At 46.3% G+C, this 17,928-nt stretch overlaps 1 protein-coding gene across 1 annotated transcript in view; it reads right to left on the minus strand.

The window, feature by feature from the left end:
• LOC100438855 (golgin subfamily A member 6-like protein 7) overlaps positions 1-17,928 on the minus strand; it is an 89,933-nt gene that overhangs the window by 59,209 nt on the left and 12,796 nt on the right. Inside the window, exons 10-11 of the mRNA XM_063716432.1 lie at positions 12,162-12,251; positions 11,962-12,085 (exon numbers count right to left, since the gene is read on the minus strand). The gene's annotated coding sequence lies outside the window, so the exon portion shown is untranslated. The remainder of the gene's footprint in view (positions 1-11,961; positions 12,086-12,161; positions 12,252-17,928) is intronic.

A 17,928-nucleotide genomic window follows, 5' to 3' on the forward strand; every position in this document is an offset into this window, starting at 1 on the left:
GCAGGAGAATGGCGTGAACCTGGGAGGCGGAGCTTGCAGTGAGCAGACATCAGGCCACTGCACTCCAGCCTGGGTGACACAGCAAGACTCCATCTCAAAAAAAAAAAAAAAAATTAATACTTTGGGAGGCCGAGGTGGGCAGATCGTGAGGTCAGGAGATCGAGACCATCCTGGCTAACACGGTGAAACCCCGTCTCTACTAAAAACACAAAAAATTAGCCGGGCATGGTGGCAGGCGCCTGTAGTCCCAGCTATTCAGGAGGCTGAGGCAGGAGAATGGTGTGAACCCGGGAGGCAGAGCTTGCAGTGAGCTGAGATCGTGCCACTGCACTCCAGCCTAGGTGACAGAGTGAGACTCCTTCTCAAAAAAAAAAAAAAAAAAAAAAAAAAAGTAAGCAGAAACATCATCAGAAGCAGTTGATAAGAATTCCAGGGAGTCCTCTAGGAATAAAGAGGCATTCTGAGGGATGGCTTTTTAAAATGTTTCCTCTAAAGTCATCTGTCTCATTAACAACGAGTATTGTCTAGAAGGATCTCCTTTTATTTATTTATTTATTTTCTGAGATGGGGTGTCGCTCTGTCACCCAGGCTGGGGTGCGGTGGTGTGATCTCGGCTCACTGCAACCTTCGCCTCCCAGGATCAAATGATTCTCCTGCCTCAGCCTCCCGAGTAGCTGAGATTACAGGCACCTGCCACCAGGCCCAGCTAATTTTGTATTTTCAGTAGTGACAGGGTTTCACTGTGTTGGCCAGGCTGTTCTTGAACTCCTGACCTCAAGTGATCTGCCCGCCTTGGCCTCCCAAAGTGCTGGGATTACAGGCGTGAGACACTGTGCCCAGCCCAAGGCTCTCATTTTATAAACTGACATGATTTCTTTTTCTGTTATGAATGAACACTGTTCTGGTCCTTCAGTAAACCCGTCACATACCATTAACCATGTCATCTATAGGTACTTTTTCTGCAGTGTTAATGTCGTCTTCATTATCACAATCACCCTGATTCAGATCAATGTCAGCTCTATCACCATGGGTGAACGAAGAAACCGGAGCCTCTTTGTCGATATTAAAAGCTTTCTTGTTATCCGCTTCTTCCAGCTTACTGACAAACTGAAGGTATATTTTTTGCATATGTAAGGATGTTACATATTTTTCTCACTTTCCTGAAGAAGCCATCGAAATCACCACCTTGTTCATTATCATCAGTGAATACAGTTGAAGGTCAGAAGTTGTGCCAGGTATGCACAGCTGTACCTTTAGTCACTGTGTTGCAGGCACTGACAACTGCATATATGGCATCCTTCACTCCTTTTGAAACCCTTTCACACCCATACATCTATTCACAGCTGCGAGTGTATTGTTCAAGAAAGTGTTTTTATGTTTACTCTTCATCAATCTAGGGATTCCCTGGTCAGATGGCAGTGAAGTCACACTTCAGGGAAAGCACACAGCATAAACATTATTTTTGAGGAAATTGCAGCTGCAGGATGAGCTGAAGAGTTTTAAGGAGGAACAGTCATCATCCAGTCCAGCTTCCCTGAAATAAGCACCAACTACTGCTACAAAATGTTTGTGAAACCAATCAGAAAAGATGTCCCTAGATATCCATGCCTTTCTGTTAGCATAATGATGAACTGGTAAGAAATTCATGCCTTTAGGGCAGGTGCGGTGGCTCAGGAGTTCGAGACCAGGCTGGCCAATATGGTGAAAGCCTGTCTCAAAAAAAAAAAAAAAATCAGGAGATGCTTTATCACCACAAATCTTTTTTATTTTTATTTTTTATTTTTTATTTTTTTTGAGAGATTTTTTCACTCTTGTTGCCCAGGCTGGAGTACAATGACATGATCTCAGCTCACTGCAACCTCCGTCTCCTGGGTTCAACTGATTCTCCTGCCTCACCCTCCCGAGTAACTGGGATCACGGGCACGCGCCACCACGCCCAGCTAATTTTTGTATTTTTAGTAGAGACGGGGTTTCACCACGTTGGCCAAGCTGGTCTCAAACTCCGGACCTCAGGTGATCTGCCTGCCTTGGCATCCCAAAGTGCTGGGATTGCAGGCATGGGCCACCATGCCCGACCCTAGCACCACAAATGTTTAAAATGTTAATATCATGATTTTTCAGAAATTTCTGCAACCAGCCTGTTGAATATTCACAGTTCCTTTCAATTTTCAGTTCATCATGATATATCTTTATTTCATGATTAGTGCACAGTAAGTTGCATGTGTTCACTGCATTGCTGATGGATCCACTCTCAATACACAATGGAGATCTTCATTATTAGCTTCATGTGGTGTTTTTCTATATTTCATTAACTTCTGTTAATCACCTTCAGCACAGAACATCAACAGTTACCCTCCTGTTTCTTCATATCATACATGGTGGTCATTCTAACACCATACTCTTCTGTAAGATATTTCACACTTACACCACTGTCTAGTTTCTCCAAGAGCCTGACTTACTTTCTGCACTATACATAAACATAAATTCTTCCTCTTTTCTTATTACTCTTATCCATGGGGATATCTGCAGGCTTTCTGAAAAGTTCAACAAAAGATTTATACCACAAAGCAGGAAAAAAATTGTTTTTAATTTCAAAACACAATGAATAATGCAAGGAGGCTTTTGCCCCATGTGGGTTATTTTGGAAAACTTTCTGTTGGTGCATCCAGCCTGCACGTGTGCCATTTTATCACCTTTTATGGCTATAATTGCATGGGAAAATCTGGCCATGCACGTAAAAGATACATCTAAGCTGAAGGGAGCTGGAAGGATAGTTTTTCCCTGGAGGATGTTGAATAAACTGTGCTGTGTTCCTGTGTTCTGACTGACCCATTGCATGAGGTCAACTGTGGAATTTTCCACTTGTGGCATTATGTCAATATTCAAAAAGATTTTGATTTTGGAGCATTTTGGATTTTCAGATTAGGAATGCTCAACCTGCATTTTAAACAACATCTCTGTGGATTACGTAGGATATCAGAATGACATTTCAACAGAATATTATATAATTGGCACTACCATGTGAATTTCAAAACCACTTTATAAGCACTTCATCAATTTAGTGTCATATGGTTGTGTTATTGTCTCATGCTAAAAAACTGAGAACTGTACATCTAAACAGAATTATCAAAAAATATAACAGACATGGGAGGCCAAGGTGAGCAGATGGTTTGAGCCCAGAAGTTCAAGAACAGCCTGGGCAACAAAGTGAGACCATGCCTCTACTGAACATAAATAAATAGCTACCTGTGGTGGCACACACCTGTGGTCCCAGCTACATGGGAGACTGAAGCAGGAGGATGGCTTCAGCCCAGGAGATAGGGGCTGCAGTGAGCCAAGACAGTGCCACCGCACTCAAGCCTGAATGACACAGCGAAACCCTATCTGTAAAAACAAAAGAATAATAATATATATAATTGATTATATGTCATTAGCTCTATAAGATAAAAGTATATGTCATGTAGGCAAAATGCAGGAGAATAAGATTTAATATATATGCAATTGCTTTATGGATCAAAAGAAAAGAAAAAAATTGAAAGATTAAAAATGGAATTTTGGGTATGGCCTTTAAAAAATCTTGTTACAGGTCGGGCACAGTGGCTCATGCCTGAAATCTCAGCACTTTGGGAGGCCAAGGTGGGCAGATCACCTGAGGCCAGGAGTTCGAGACCAGCCTGGCCAATATGGAAAAACCCCATCTCTACTAAAAATACAAAAATTGTGTAGTGGCACACACCTGTAGGCCCAGCTACTCAGGAGGGTGAGGTAGGAGAATTGCTTGAACCCGTCAAGATCACACCACTGAACTTTAGCCTCCATCTCAAAAAAAAAATAGCAAAATCTTATCATGTTTTATGATCAAAATATCAAAGTATATATTTTTCTTCAAAGTAATGATGAAAACAGCTAGGCAAAGTGGCCCACGCCTGTAATCCAAGTACTTTCGGAGGCACAGGCAGGAGGATTACTTGAGTCCAGGAGTTCAACACAAGCCTGGGGAACATGGCGAGACGCTGTCCCTACAAAAACTTAAAAAATTAGCCAGGTGTGGTGGGAAGCGCCTGTAGTCCCACCCAGCTATTTGGGAGGCTGAGGCAGGAGGATCACTTGAGCCCAGGAGTACGAGGCTGCAATGAGCTAGGATTGTGCCACTGCACTCCAGCCTGGACAACAGAACAAAACCCTGTCTCAAAGTGGGGGCAGGGTGGTGACTTACACAAACCCATCAAATTAGTTAAGTTTTCTTTTTTTTTTTGGAGATGGAGTCTCACTCTGTCGCCCAGGCTGGAGTGCAGTGGTGCGATCTCGGCTCACCGCAAGCTCCGCCTCCCAGGTTCATGCCATTCTCCTGCCTCAGCCTCCCGAGTAGCTGGGACTACAGGTGCCTGCCACTTTGCCCGGCTAATCTTTTTGTATTTTTAGTAGAGACGGGGTTTCACTGTGTTAGCCAGGATGGTCTTGATCTCCTGACCTCGTGATCTGCCCGTCTCAGCCTCCCAAAGTGCTGGGATTACAGGCGTGAGCCACCGCACCTGACAAATTAGTTAATTATTGAGGTGGCAAGGTCATAATTCCATCCCAACGTCTCTCAAAACTCCCCATGAACACTGTTCATTAAAACAGGTCCCTATGCTGTCACATCATGCCCCTTAGCCCCCTCCATCACTACCCTCCTCACACAAATTGGATCTCAGTCCTAGACAGTCTCCTTCTTTTGTCTTCTTCTTGGCAGGTTCCACAGGCTGTGTCTTGTTGCGTTTCCTCTTTTTTTTTTTTTTTGAGACGGAGTCTCGCTCTGTCGCCCAGGCTGGAGTGTAATGGCGTGATCTTGGCTCACTGCAACATCCACCTCCTGGGTTCAAGTGATTCTTGTGCCTCAGTCTCCCAAGTAGCTGGGACTACAGGCACATGCCACCACACCTGGCTAATTTTTTGTATTTTTAGTAGAGACGGGGTTTCACCATGTTGGCCCAGCTGGTCTTAAACTCCTGACCTCAGGTGATCTGCTCGCCTCAGCCTCCCAAAGTGCTGAGATTATAGGCTTGAGCCACCACAACTGGCCGCGTTTCCTCTTATAATTGCTGTTTCCACTCTACCTTTGGGGTTTGCTTCTCTCACAGAGTAACTTCTCAGACTAGGTTTCAATCCTCCAGCTCTCTATTTCCTTGCAGCTCACAATGAAACCAGCAGATAGCACAAAAGACTGGAAATTAAAGTGAGAAATTCTGTACTGGGTACATCTATTAGGTGACAGAGACCTTATGGCTCGTAAAACCTAAAATATTTACTATCTGGCACTTTAAGAAAAGTTTACCAACTCTTTTCCTAAATAAAAAATAGAGTAACATACTGAGGCTGAGGCACGAGAATCGCTTGAACCCAGGAGGCGGAGGTTGTAGTGAGCCGAGGCAGCTCCACTGCACTCCAGCCTGGGTGACAGAGCAAGACTCCATCTCAAAAAAATAAAAAATATATAAAAAGATGCATACATTGATTCTCCTTTTTGAGCTCCATCAGACTCAAGCCTTAGGCCCCCAGGGCCAGGGAGAAAGACTTCTTTCTAAAACCCAATCACCCAAAGGTGAAAGAAGCTAGAAAAATATCTTACCGCTCAAAAAATGAACAAAGTGTCAATGCATGAAAGGTTCAGTACGGAATCTTTTTGTGATTTCCAGTAACACAGGTGATTCTGCGTACGGAGAACAAAATAGTAAGACTGGCTTCAGACCTTTTGGTTAGAGGTTCAAACACCCCACTGTCGCTGGCTAGTGAATAATCCGACAGGCATGTGGAGATGCAGCGTACCCTCCTCTCCAACCTCTTGGCACTGTCTTCTCAAAGAGTCACTGCTGCAAGTAAGGGACACACACAGGGTCAGGAAATGACAGCACCGGGCACCGGGGTCCTTGACGCTGGAGCACACACTTCATCATTGAGTGTTCCAGAGACTCACTGGGACACACACACGGAGACTTGCTGCACTCTAGTTGTTTTTCACATTGGAAAATTGAAGAAATGAATTTCTGGCTACCTCTTGGATTCATAAATCTATTTCCACCCCCTTAATGAACACACAGAACATAAGATGTTGGTGAGAAGCCCCTCAAATGGCATTTTCTGAAAGCCGCGCACACCCACGAGACACGAAAGCAGCATTAGCCTGATGGGAACAGCAGTGGCGCTCGCCAAGAGGTCATGGTTTTCACTGCCTTCTTTATGCTGTCGGATATTTCCCATGTTTTATACAACAAATACTGCTTTTATACTCAAGAAAAAAACATTTTAGTTATCCAAATAAACGCTGGAAAAATTAGCAACCTTCAAAGCAGAGGACACAGTTGAACCCACACTCATCCTCTGAAAACACCACCTGGGAGGCCTGCGGCCCCGGGGGAGGAAGCTGGGGCTCAAGCCTGGTTGTCTCAGTGACAGCAGGCAGGAGCCTTCCAGCCGCCCTTCTGGGTTAGCACGCTGCTATTCCTGGCACGCTTATTTTTATCTTTCACATCAATTTTATTCAAGAGCCAAAAATAGCCATTGAAATGTTTCCTTTTAACATTTCATCAGCCATTTCTACCCATTTCCTCATAGCAATAAGTTCCTTTTAACAAAACCAATACAAACGTGTATATAATCTTCCCACGCTAAATGCACCTGTGAGCCCAGGAGTCTGCTTTCTGGAGGGGTGCACTCGGCTGGAACACGGAATCAAATTGGAAGCCCCAGCTGGGCACTCCACCGTCACTCAAAGCCAGCTCCCGCTTTCATCTCTGCACTTTTCTTTGGCTGAGTTCTAGAAACGGAAAGGGTTGACCTTTGTGCCTTCCTAAACTGACTCCACTGGCGACCATCTCTCCTTTCAACCAAACTATCATCCACGCCAATGAAATACGAACATGTTCAACAGCACACGGAGCACATGGGGCTGTGGCCTTTGGCCTCGCGAGGTCAAGTGGAGGCCGAGTGAATCTTCCAAAGATCCGCCATGCCACATCCGGGGAATTCGCTGCTTCTCCCCCATCAGCCAGGGCTGGAAGCTGGCCTCCATCCTGGGGTGGCCGGAGTCACTGCCTCTCAGACAGATCAGGACTCCAGACGCCAGCTCTCCTCTTTATCCCCGCCACGTGGAAGGACCCAAACACCTGGCCCTAAACTGCAAATGGAAGCACCCCCATCCACTGCATCAACCCCCAGCAAAGGAAACCACCACTACCATTTGCATTCCCAGCCCTGACACGCATGGTCCCCAGACTCAGCTGTAGATGCCTGAAAGGAAATAGCACCAGGTAACGAGCCTAAGCACCTGCAACCACCCTAGCCCAAGGCACAAGTCTGGCCACATTTCTCTCTCATCATCGCCATAGAAGTCAATGCAGAGAGGAAAGAAATGAAGGAGCTAATCCTCGAAGCCCAGGCTGAGTCACTGGACCCACAGGGTGTGTGGAAGTAGGAATTGCCAGGAGGAAGTCCCATCGGCAACTGCCCCGGCTGAGAAAAAGCACAGACTCTACGCTCCACACCCAGGACGCCTGCCCTGGGGCTTCAAGGGACAGAGGTGGGCCCTCACGAGCAGTGCCAGGGAGAGAAGGGTCAAATCTTCCCCATGTTCATGTGAAAATCTCTTTACTCCCTTTTCATCATTCAAGACAGACAGACAATAAGAGCCAAGGACGTGAACACTGCTTGGTAAAAAGGAAGAAAATATAGTAAAACCACAGCATAGCAAAGCTGCCAGGTGGCATATGACAGCAATGAACGCCATTACATTCCAGAAACAAACACATACAGGGAATAAACAGTGAAAGTGTCTAGGAAAGTTCTTAAACAGCTTTTGTAGCCACCATGAATATTAACAATGCGATAATGATAAGGCCAATTGCTAAGTTGTGTTGAAGCACAGCTATAAGATAACCCTCGTTGGCCACACCCCAGCCATCCTGAACACATCCATCCACAGCACAAAGGTATGCCTGGGGCTTGAGCAACAACACTGAGCAAGGGGACTCCCAAGGCCACTTACAGTGAGCACTTCTGTCGAGCCACATGAGAACAGATAAAAAAAAAAAAAGCACAAAGTGAAAACACTGCAGAATTTAAGCCAACAACATTAAATGGAGTATCAGTATCATAAAAACATCAATATGAGCAAAGTCAAGATTTTTACAGGTTTTGATTAGCTAATACTAATGGGTAGATGAAAATAGATAAGTATTTCATAATCACAACACATTTGACTTTTTAAAATCCAGGGAAGACAAAACTGTAACAAAAACGTAAATAGCATGAAAGACCACAGTGTATTGCCCCACTCCTTTGACCTGCCTTCTGTTTCCTCCAATTGATTGAAAACACAAGGAAAAAATCATTCAGAGGCTGGTTTGCAAGTTTGGACAACCTTGATTTTTATCTCACAAAAATTTTGTCTTATTAAGACTTGCTGGGGGACGAACTTAGACCGCAATGTTCCCAGCACAGCTGATACATGATGGGGCAGGGGAGGCGAGGAGCCCCCCAGTGTCCATGCCTGAAGCTGGCTACACAACCCGGCCCTCTGGGGACACCCAGCAGGGTCAAGTATGTCAAGTTTCTAAGGACACAAATAAATGTGTCCTTGGAACAACATAATATATATGTGTCCTTGAAACAATGTAATAGATGTAACGTATAAAACTACCACCAGATGGCAGTATCATAAAAAGCTACCACTAGTCGGCAGTGTCACCCAAGAAACCACCACCGATGTCATATAAGAGTCTACCACCAGATGGCAGTGTCACTCGGGAATTTATCGGCGGTGTCATATAAGAATCTGCCACCAGATGGCAGTGCCATACAAGAATTCATCACCAATGTCATATAAGAATCCGCCACCAGATGGCAGTGCCGTGCAAGAATTCATCACCAATGTCATATACGAATCCGCCACAAGATGGCAGTGCCATACAAGAATTCATCATCAATGCCATATATGAATCCGCCACAAGATGGCAGTGTAATACAAGTAATAATCACGAATGACTTATGACTCCACCACGAGATGGCAGTGTCTACACACGTAAGCAAATACTTCCCAGTCTGAGAAATTTCGACCATTATAGCATCTGCCACGGAAAGCAAAGGAAAAAATAAAGAAATCAGGATGTGAAATTAAGTCAGCGCTTCTCTCTCCCACTCTGTCTCTCCTCTGTCCCAAAGTGGCCCTTGGGCCTTGTGCAGATTTCATGCCTAACTAGACTGACATTCTGGACTCTCAATCCCTTAAGGAGGAGGTGGTGGGAGAGAGGAAGGAGACTAAGAAAAAAGCCCTAATTGGATATTTCCTTTTTGACTGAATGGAATAAACATGGAGCAATCAACGTGTGGTTATAAAGAGGAACAAAGCTAATGAAGGATACCTGCATGTATGGACTTCAGAAACAATATATCTGGGGATACCAAAGTGTGTTTGCAAACACAGGGGCAGACACCAAAATAGAGATACCAAAAAGTCATGGGGCAGTCTCAGAACATGATGGCCTCTGGTTACGCAGGTAAGTGCCAACAGACTACTATTTTATAGAGTGATGAACCTATCTATTGATCCACCAATCCATCTATCTCTTGGGTAACAGAATGGTGGTGAATGGAGGGGGTCACAGAGTTGACTGCATTCAAGGGTGGAAAAGGTGAGACTCAGTCCAGGAATGTGTTCAAGGTCACACAGCTAGAAGTGGACAGGGCAGGGAACAAAAGCTTGGTCTCCCAGGTGCTAGTTTGAAGCTGTTTCCACTACACCACACTGGTTCTGCTCTCTAGTTTTATTTCTACCCTTTGAAGCATAAATACTCCATGGTATGTGACTAGGGTTTCTCAGCCTCAGCCCTCTTGACATTTGGGGCTGGACCATTCTCGAGGGGGAGGGGGTGCTGCCTTGTACATGGTAGGGTGCTTAGCAGCATCCCTGGCCTACACTCGCCAGATGCCAGGAGCATCTCCCATCCCCTAGTTGTGACAACCAAAAATGTTTCCAGACATTGCCAAGTGTTCCCCAGGGGCAGGAGGCAAAAACACCCCTGGCTGAGATCCACTATGCTGCACAAATTATCTAGTGTTTGCCTCAATGGAACATTTAAAACATTTTTGCTGTGCAAATAAAAGTCAATTAAATGGGCTGAACTTCAGGAACGGGAGACCTTGTTCTTGATCCTCTTTAAAACCAAAGGAAGATAAAGTTGCCATGGGTGGCTCACAAAAGCACATGGGATCAATATTCCCTTCCATAGCAGTTTGGTCTTCCAAGCAGGCTACAAGCAGAAAGACCCCAGCTCCAAGGAGGAGCTGAACCAACACCATCTGAATGGATGAGGCTCCACAGAGCTCCATGTTTTTCCATTTGAAGAACCACCAGAGAAACCAATTCAGTAGAAATGACTGATACTTACAGGTATGTCTTTTGAAATTACACAATTATTTTCACTTCCACATTTGATAGAATTATGTTCTTGAAAACTATAAAAGATAAAGAGATGTCAAAGCAATAAAAGAAGTCGAGATTTCCACTAGCTACAAGCAGACACCTGTTGGCATAATGGTCTCAGGTGGGCACACACTGACGGTTCCATCTCCACATGCATGCTGTAAAGGTCACAAAGGCCCTGATCCATCTCTAGCAGCCTCTGAATGTGGAAGACTGTGTGGTTCTTACCCTAATTTTCAACAATTAAGTATTTTTTAAAAACAAGCCAAATACCTAGGAAAGACATCTTTGTCTATTTCAATGATCTTTCCCCAACACAGATCAGAAAGAGCAGGTGTGTGCTCTTCCCGATCACATCAATATTCCTAAATGTAGAGCTCAGCATGGACCTGGAAAGCCAGCCGTCCTCACTCTGGACCCCACAGTTTCCTCCCTGAACATAACCCTCGCCCCGCAGGAGGCCGCATCCGCACTTACTTCCACACACAGGAGTGCCGGCTGGTGGGGGTGCTCACTCGTGCAGCCCTTCCCAATCCCTGGGGACCCCGTGTGGCTGAAGGGCCACCACGCCTGTTAAGTCTTCGTCCCCCAAAGCCGAGGCATGTGCCCACAGTCTCTCCAGGGCACCCAGGCCTGGTCCTCCCAGCTGTCCGCCAGCTGTGCCAGCAGCGAGTCCCTCCAGGCAGGGAGGAAGGGTGTGTCCAGGGGCGAGCTTGGGGGCGACAGCGAGGACAGGGAGGAGCAGGAGGACAGTGACGCCAGGGACTGGGGCATGTCCAGGGACCGCCTCTGCTTGTGGAAGCCCGAGGGTCCTGGGGGCTCTGAAAAGGGGGCATCTCGCCCCAGCGAGTTGAAGGGAATGAGGTCGAAGCATAGAAGATGGCCACCCTCAGCGTTGGGCTTCTCCTACTGAGGGAGGCCATAGATGTCCGTGAAGCTGACCAAGCTCAGGAGCCCTGGCTGGAGGCCAGAGACCCATGGCTGCTCCCTGAGGACACCGTCAGGGTGCTGGCACACAGGCTGGAATGAGAGAGCATGGCCATCTGAGATAGCAGGGCAGCCAGCCCTGCTCACCCTGTGAGCATGGAAAGGGTGACAGAGAGCAGTGGGCAATAGCAGAGACCCATGCCCAAGTCCCAGTCCCAGTCCTGGCTGGAACACTTACTAGCCAGGTACACTTGCTCAAGCCATTCATCCCCTCTGGGCTCCCATGGGCTCACTGGGGCTGGGGTGAGAACAGTTCCCACCTCGGGCATTGTTAGGAGGAATATCTGAGAAAATGACACAGGTAAGGCCCTTGACATTGCACTCTACCATATGGTCAGGGCTGAAGAATGTGCGCAGGGCCATTCTTGAGCAGCCAAATCTTACTAGCTTAAAAAATTCATATGCTTTTTAAAAAAAACTCAAAAGAAAAATGTGCATGTGTATAGATGTACACTTCTGAAACTGTTAATTAGGTTACAAAATCCTTGAATACATTTGACTTCAGGCCTCTTACTTACCCTGAAGCCAAATGTGGTTCTCTCCATATTCCTTGAGTCATACAGCAGTAGCATGTTACACATATAATGTATCCATTCTGTGTTAACAACATTTCAGGTCGAGCTCCAGCAGGAGAAAAACAAGCTACAAGAAACAAGTTCACGAACCAGTCATTGGAACGCTATGAACAAATACAGTTTTCTCTTTGAAAGTAACCTACCTTTTTAACTGGGACTGGAGGGAGGATGTTAAGTGGGTGCCTTCTTCCAGCTGCATAAGTAGACAGTTCCTTTTTTCCTGAAGCAGAATCCTGTAGGTAAGAAAACAGTCGATTAGTACATTTCAAAGACAGGGAGAATATTTTCATAACAAGACATTCCACTATGAATTCCCTCCAACTGAATCAGGTTGCGATGACCCCCCATTCTCAAAGCACCCAGCTCACAAGGGCCAAGATCACACATCCCTGGCACCCTGAGCAGGGCCTGCTACTCTGTGAAAGCGCCAGGCACAGTGCATGGGGGAGGGGATGCGTGAGAAGAGGAGTGGGCACGGGGATGGGTCAATGTGTGGGTGGGTGGCTGGGTGGGTGAGCTACAGGTGGACAGATAGGTGGGCAGCTAAATGGGTGGGTGGCTGGATGGGTGGCTGGGTGGGTGGATGGGTGGGTGGGTGGCTGGATGGGTGGCTAGGTGGGTGGGTGGCTGGATGGGTGGGTGGCTGGATGGGTGGCTAGATGGGTGGATGGGTGGGTGGGTGGCTGGATGGGTGGCTGGGTGGCTAGATCGGTGGATGGGTGGGTGGGTGGCTGGGTGGCTAGATCGGTGGATGGGTGGGTGGGTGGCTGGGTGGGTGGATGGGTGGATGGGTGGGTGGGTGGTTGGATGGGTGGCTGGATGTGTGGCTGGGTGGGTGGGTGGATGGCTGACTGGGTAGGTGGCTTGGTGGGTGGCTTCGTGGGTGGTTGGACGGGTGTCTGGGGATGGCTGCTTGGATGGATGGGAAGAGGGGTAAGTGAGCAGAAGGACAGATAACTAGCAGATGAGCTCAAATGCAGAGCACGCAGTCATCTGTTCAAATTCCTTGGAACAAATCAGATTCCCTCATACTAGGCCACCTTCTAGATAAGAACAAATATCATTCTAAGATCTATACAGTGAAAACATTAGAAGCAAATGAAACAAAATAGCAGCCGTTGCCATCTCCAGGTTACGGGGTTGGAGGTATTTTTGTTTTCCTTCCTTCTACTTTTTTCTACTTAGTAATTTTCTAGAATAAAATTTGTTCCTACTGCAATAAAGCCCACCACCTAGAATCGAGCCTACCATGGATAGGCACTCAATAAACAGTTGTTGGACAACTCCATGAGTAAATATGTACGCCTCTAAAAGGAAACACTCCTGGTTTACAAATGGAAATGACACTGTGACGTGTGGCCACAGTAGGCCCCTTTAATACCTTCCTCTTTCCACCAACAGGGAATGGGACATGCTGAAGGGGTTTGAAGAGCTTGGCTAGGTGGGAGTGAGAGGAAACCACACACAGTGTCCGACAGCAGCCTGGGATTCAGAGAATCCCACCCGGCTGGTCACTCACAAGCTGTGTGGCCTTAGGCAAATGTCTCACCCTCTCTGAGCCCTTAGTTTCATTACCTGTAAAAATGGAGTCCACAATCTCCAGCTCAGGGAACTGATGCTGCATAGATAAAATAATGTACTGCAAATGACACGTGATCGACAAAGAGCTGCTATCACCCATAAAGGAAACAGATGTGCCACCAACTTAGGATAAGGAAGACCAACCAGTCTGAGTTTGTTTACGGGTTTCAACCACATGCCAGAAATTCTGATGAGCCTTTGTTTCTCTTGATGCAAACAAAATTCCAAATGGTGCCATGCAGAGGTCAGCTGGCGAGAGAGTACAAGCATCATCCTACATGGAGCCACGACACAACCCACTTTCAAGTTCAATATCATATATTGAAACCAATGCTTTCCAAAGCGTGATCCAGACCCCTGCGGATCCCTAAAAGGCCTTCAGGGGTCCCATGAGGTCCCCTCCTTCCCAATGGCATTCAGTAGGCAGCTAGATGGTCTTCATGTTTTCACTCAAAATGACCGCATCTCAACAGGCCAAATGCACCAAGGGCCAAAGCAGCTGCCTTCTAGCAAGCCAGATGCTAAAGAGATGGACAGCAAGGGCAAATAATACCACTCTTCTCACTATAGTTTTTTGTTTCAAAAAAGTTATCAGTCATAGAAATGTTACTAATATTAACACATAATAGGGTTTTTATTGTCTTTTTTTATTTGTGGAGATGGGGCCTTGCTCTGTTGTGCAGGCTGGAGTGCAGTGGTGTGATCAGAGCTCACTGCAAACTCCACCTCCCGGGATCAAGTCATCTTCCCACCTCAGGCTCCCAAGTAGCTGGGACCACAGGCATGTGCCACCACACCCAGCTAACTTTTGTATTTTTTGTAAAGAAGAGGTTTTCTCGTGTTGCCTAGGCTGGTCTCGAACTCCTGAACTAAAATAATCCTCCTGCCTTGGCCTCCCAAAGTCCTGGGATTACAGGCGTGAGCCACTGTGCCTGGCCTATTGTTATCTTTAATAAATAAATATTTAAAAAATTCCCCAGGGCTAACTTCTAAATTAGTAAATACTGACAGATAAAAATCCACGTAAACACTGACAGGTCCCTGGGTGGGGAAAAATGAAAAACAAAACAAAACAGTTAGAAAAAAGAACTTTAAAAAAACCACACAAACAAAAGCTCTTTGGAATCCACTGCATTTTAACATTGGAAGGAGGTTCTGAGACCAAAATATTTGAGAACACGTGTAATAAACTCTTGAGTAGAATGTTCTAAGATTCCACTTACCTATGATATTTTAATTTTTAAGGAAAATGTTTTGATAGCTTGTACAGATGAAAGTAATGTTTAAAAAGCAATTCTGGGGCCAGGCGTGGTGGCTCACACCTGTTATCCCAACACTTTGGGAGGCTGAGGTGGGTGGATCACGAGTTCAGGAGATCGAGACCATCCTGGTTAACACAGTGAAACCTGTCTCTACCAAAAATACAAAAAATTAGCTGGGCGTGGTCATGGGTGCCTGTAGTCCCAGCTATTTGGGAGGCTGAGGTAGGAGAAAGGCATGAACCTGGGAGTCGGAGCTTGCAGTGAGCCGAGATTGCGCCACTGCACTCCAGCCTGGGTGACAGAGCGAGACTCCGTCTCAAAAAAAAAAAAAAAAAAAAGAAAAAGCAATTCTGAAGTTCCACTGAGGGGCTTATAGAAAGGCACACTGCTTTGTATGCACTGCCTCATTCCTTACCGGTCTTTGGGTTGTATCCCTGCTTTTCAGATGAAGAAACTCATATAAAGTAGCTTGCCTCTGCTACACAAGTTCAAAGTTCGGTCAGGCTGGCTTGACCCTAAAGCCAAGGCACATTACCAACAAACAGACATTTCCTTTATTACTGAAAAATATTTCCCCAATTTTCTGTGATACTCACATCCTATCTGATGCTTATCAAGGGTGATATCCTCAAAAACCCCATCTTTTTCAGAAGATGGGGAGCTGAGAGTTTTCAAAGGGAGTTTAAAAGTGAGTTCAAAATACATCCCTCATTGGGCTTTGGAGCTGTAACTTGGAACCCACTCTCACAAGCACCAGGACACTATTAAGTCACAGAGGACCCCAGGGGCAGAGATGACACCAGCAGAGCGTATCCAGTGGCAAACAGTGACCAGCCCCAGGAAGCGATTTGTTGTAGGGAATTTACCCAAGCCTGGTCCAAGGCTATTAACTTTTTTCTTAATGCTTTTCAGAAATTCTAACCCAACCTGAATTCTATTAGCTCAAATCCCAAATTAATAGAATCTAAATTGAGTTCCTACTGAAAACTGGCTCCACTCTTGAGTGAACAGGTAGAATTTCCAACCCATCGCTAAATCCATCAGCACATTCCAGCTCTGTTTTCACACAGATGACATACAGATACACTCATATGTACGGCTCGGTTTTAGACTGCCTTTAGTCATGACTTATTTTCAGATTGTTTTATCTGTAGTGAAAAAAGTTTTAGATCAAATTCTCCCCTTCTACCCAATACAACACATTTGTCATTATACAAATAGGTGCATTTTGGAGTGTGCAAGAGACAGTGCATCTGGATACAAGATCACACACAAGTGCCCATGAGTGCCACATGTGCAGTCTAATTTTATGCTGGTTATTCTGAAAGTTGCAGATGACTAAAAATGTAACTTCCTTACCAAACAGGGGCCACGCTGGCAATAACTGAGACATCTAAAAACTGGCTGGAACATAAACTGCTAGAATAAGAGTCTTAGACATTTGCCTGACTTCTGTACTTATATTTTCAACAAAAAGAAAAGGGGTTACAGTTTCCTGGCAGAAAACTGGCCAGGGCCCAACTCCTAAAGCACATAGCCTTGTGTCTCCAATTCAAAGGAAACTAACTTCAAAGAATATTTACCACTGCTATGAAAAGGAGTAGAAAAGTAAGCTAACAGATTAAGAAAATATAAAGTCTAGTTTACTGTCTTCATTTACTTTACATAAAGTACTCTTTGTAAAGATGTCATTAAATTATGACAAAGGAAAACATGACTTCAGGTTCAGCAGAACCAAATTTTTGCTTTTTGATAGATCTTTCATTTTATAATCACCCCTATAATAAAAGCAGTCATCCTTGGAAAGAGGATTTCTCAGGATGACAGGCATCTTGCAATAGAGACGTGGGGTTCTCTGTTGAACATCAGCATCTTGTATAAATGCCTGCCACACACTAACATGAGCAAGCTAAAATAACAAAGGATATCACAAGCATTGACACAAGCCTTCCGAGAGATTATCTAGGGTATGTGTCCTTCACCTCAAGCCTGCTCCCTCAGCCCAGGAGATGTGCACCAGCTCCCTCCAGAGATGCCGGCTCTGAGCAGCTGGGAGGCCGCTGCACGTATCATCTGCCAGGGCGGGAGGCTTGAAGGAGGTGAGCATCTCTCTCTTTCTCCCCCCGGATGACACCCCAGCCAGGCAAACGCCTCCTATTTGCTGCTGATGACACTGCAGGTGAGACAGGCAGACTGGGCCCAGCTCTACAGCTGGCACAGCTCAGCCTTAAGGCGCCAACCTCACTCTCTCTGCACCTGGCCCACGCCAGTCTCCTAATGCTGCCAGCCTGTGCTGGGGGAAGCCTCCTACCATGTGGCCCCATACTTGCAAACTGCAAGCACCCCTCCATTGAAGGGAGGCAGCGTGGAGAAATGGGCCCTTTGTGTACCGGCACAGAAGGCCCAGAGCTACAAGCGCCCCACCCCCATGAGATGTGCGTGCCAGTGCTTAGCACATGTGGATGTGCTTCTCCCACCAAGGTCATTTAGCAGCAGATTCAGGAAACACACTTGGGGCTATTAGGTCCTGGTCGAGGGCTCTGAGTCCCAGGACTCAGCACCTGGGCTGGTCTCACGTGAGGCTCCCATGTGAGTCAAAGCTGGTCTGGCTTTGCTGTCCCCACCCTTGAACCCAGGCATCGGGGCTAACACTGGCTCCATGGAGGGCTGCAGACTTGTACTCAGGGGCCACAGCACGTGTGTGTGCTGGATTTCCACATGGTGACAGCAGCCACAGTCAAAGGAGCATGGGTGTGGGGCCCTGAGATGCAGGCGACATTTGTGGGGCCAAGTCCTCCCCCCTTCACAGAGAAGCAACAGCAACTCCCAGGCCCTCCTATGCAGAACACACATACAAGAATATCAGGGGTGGAACAGAAGGAAATATTTAGCTGAAAACAAACGCAGCCGTGCAAGAGCACAGTAGAAAACTTCAGCTGCACAGTCCCTTTTACATTCAGATTCTCCTCGTGGTTGATTCCAGGTGAAGTGACAGGGCATGCCACCATCTCAGGCAAAATGAAATTCACCTGCCCAGGGCTCTGAGCTCAACTCTCCAGACACCACC

Source organism: Pongo abelii, chromosome 16, assembly GCF_028885655.2.
Source record: "Pongo abelii isolate AG06213 chromosome 16, NHGRI_mPonAbe1-v2.0_pri, whole genome shotgun sequence".
NCBI classification, from domain to species: Eukaryota; Metazoa; Chordata; class Mammalia; order Primates; family Hominidae; genus Pongo; species Pongo abelii.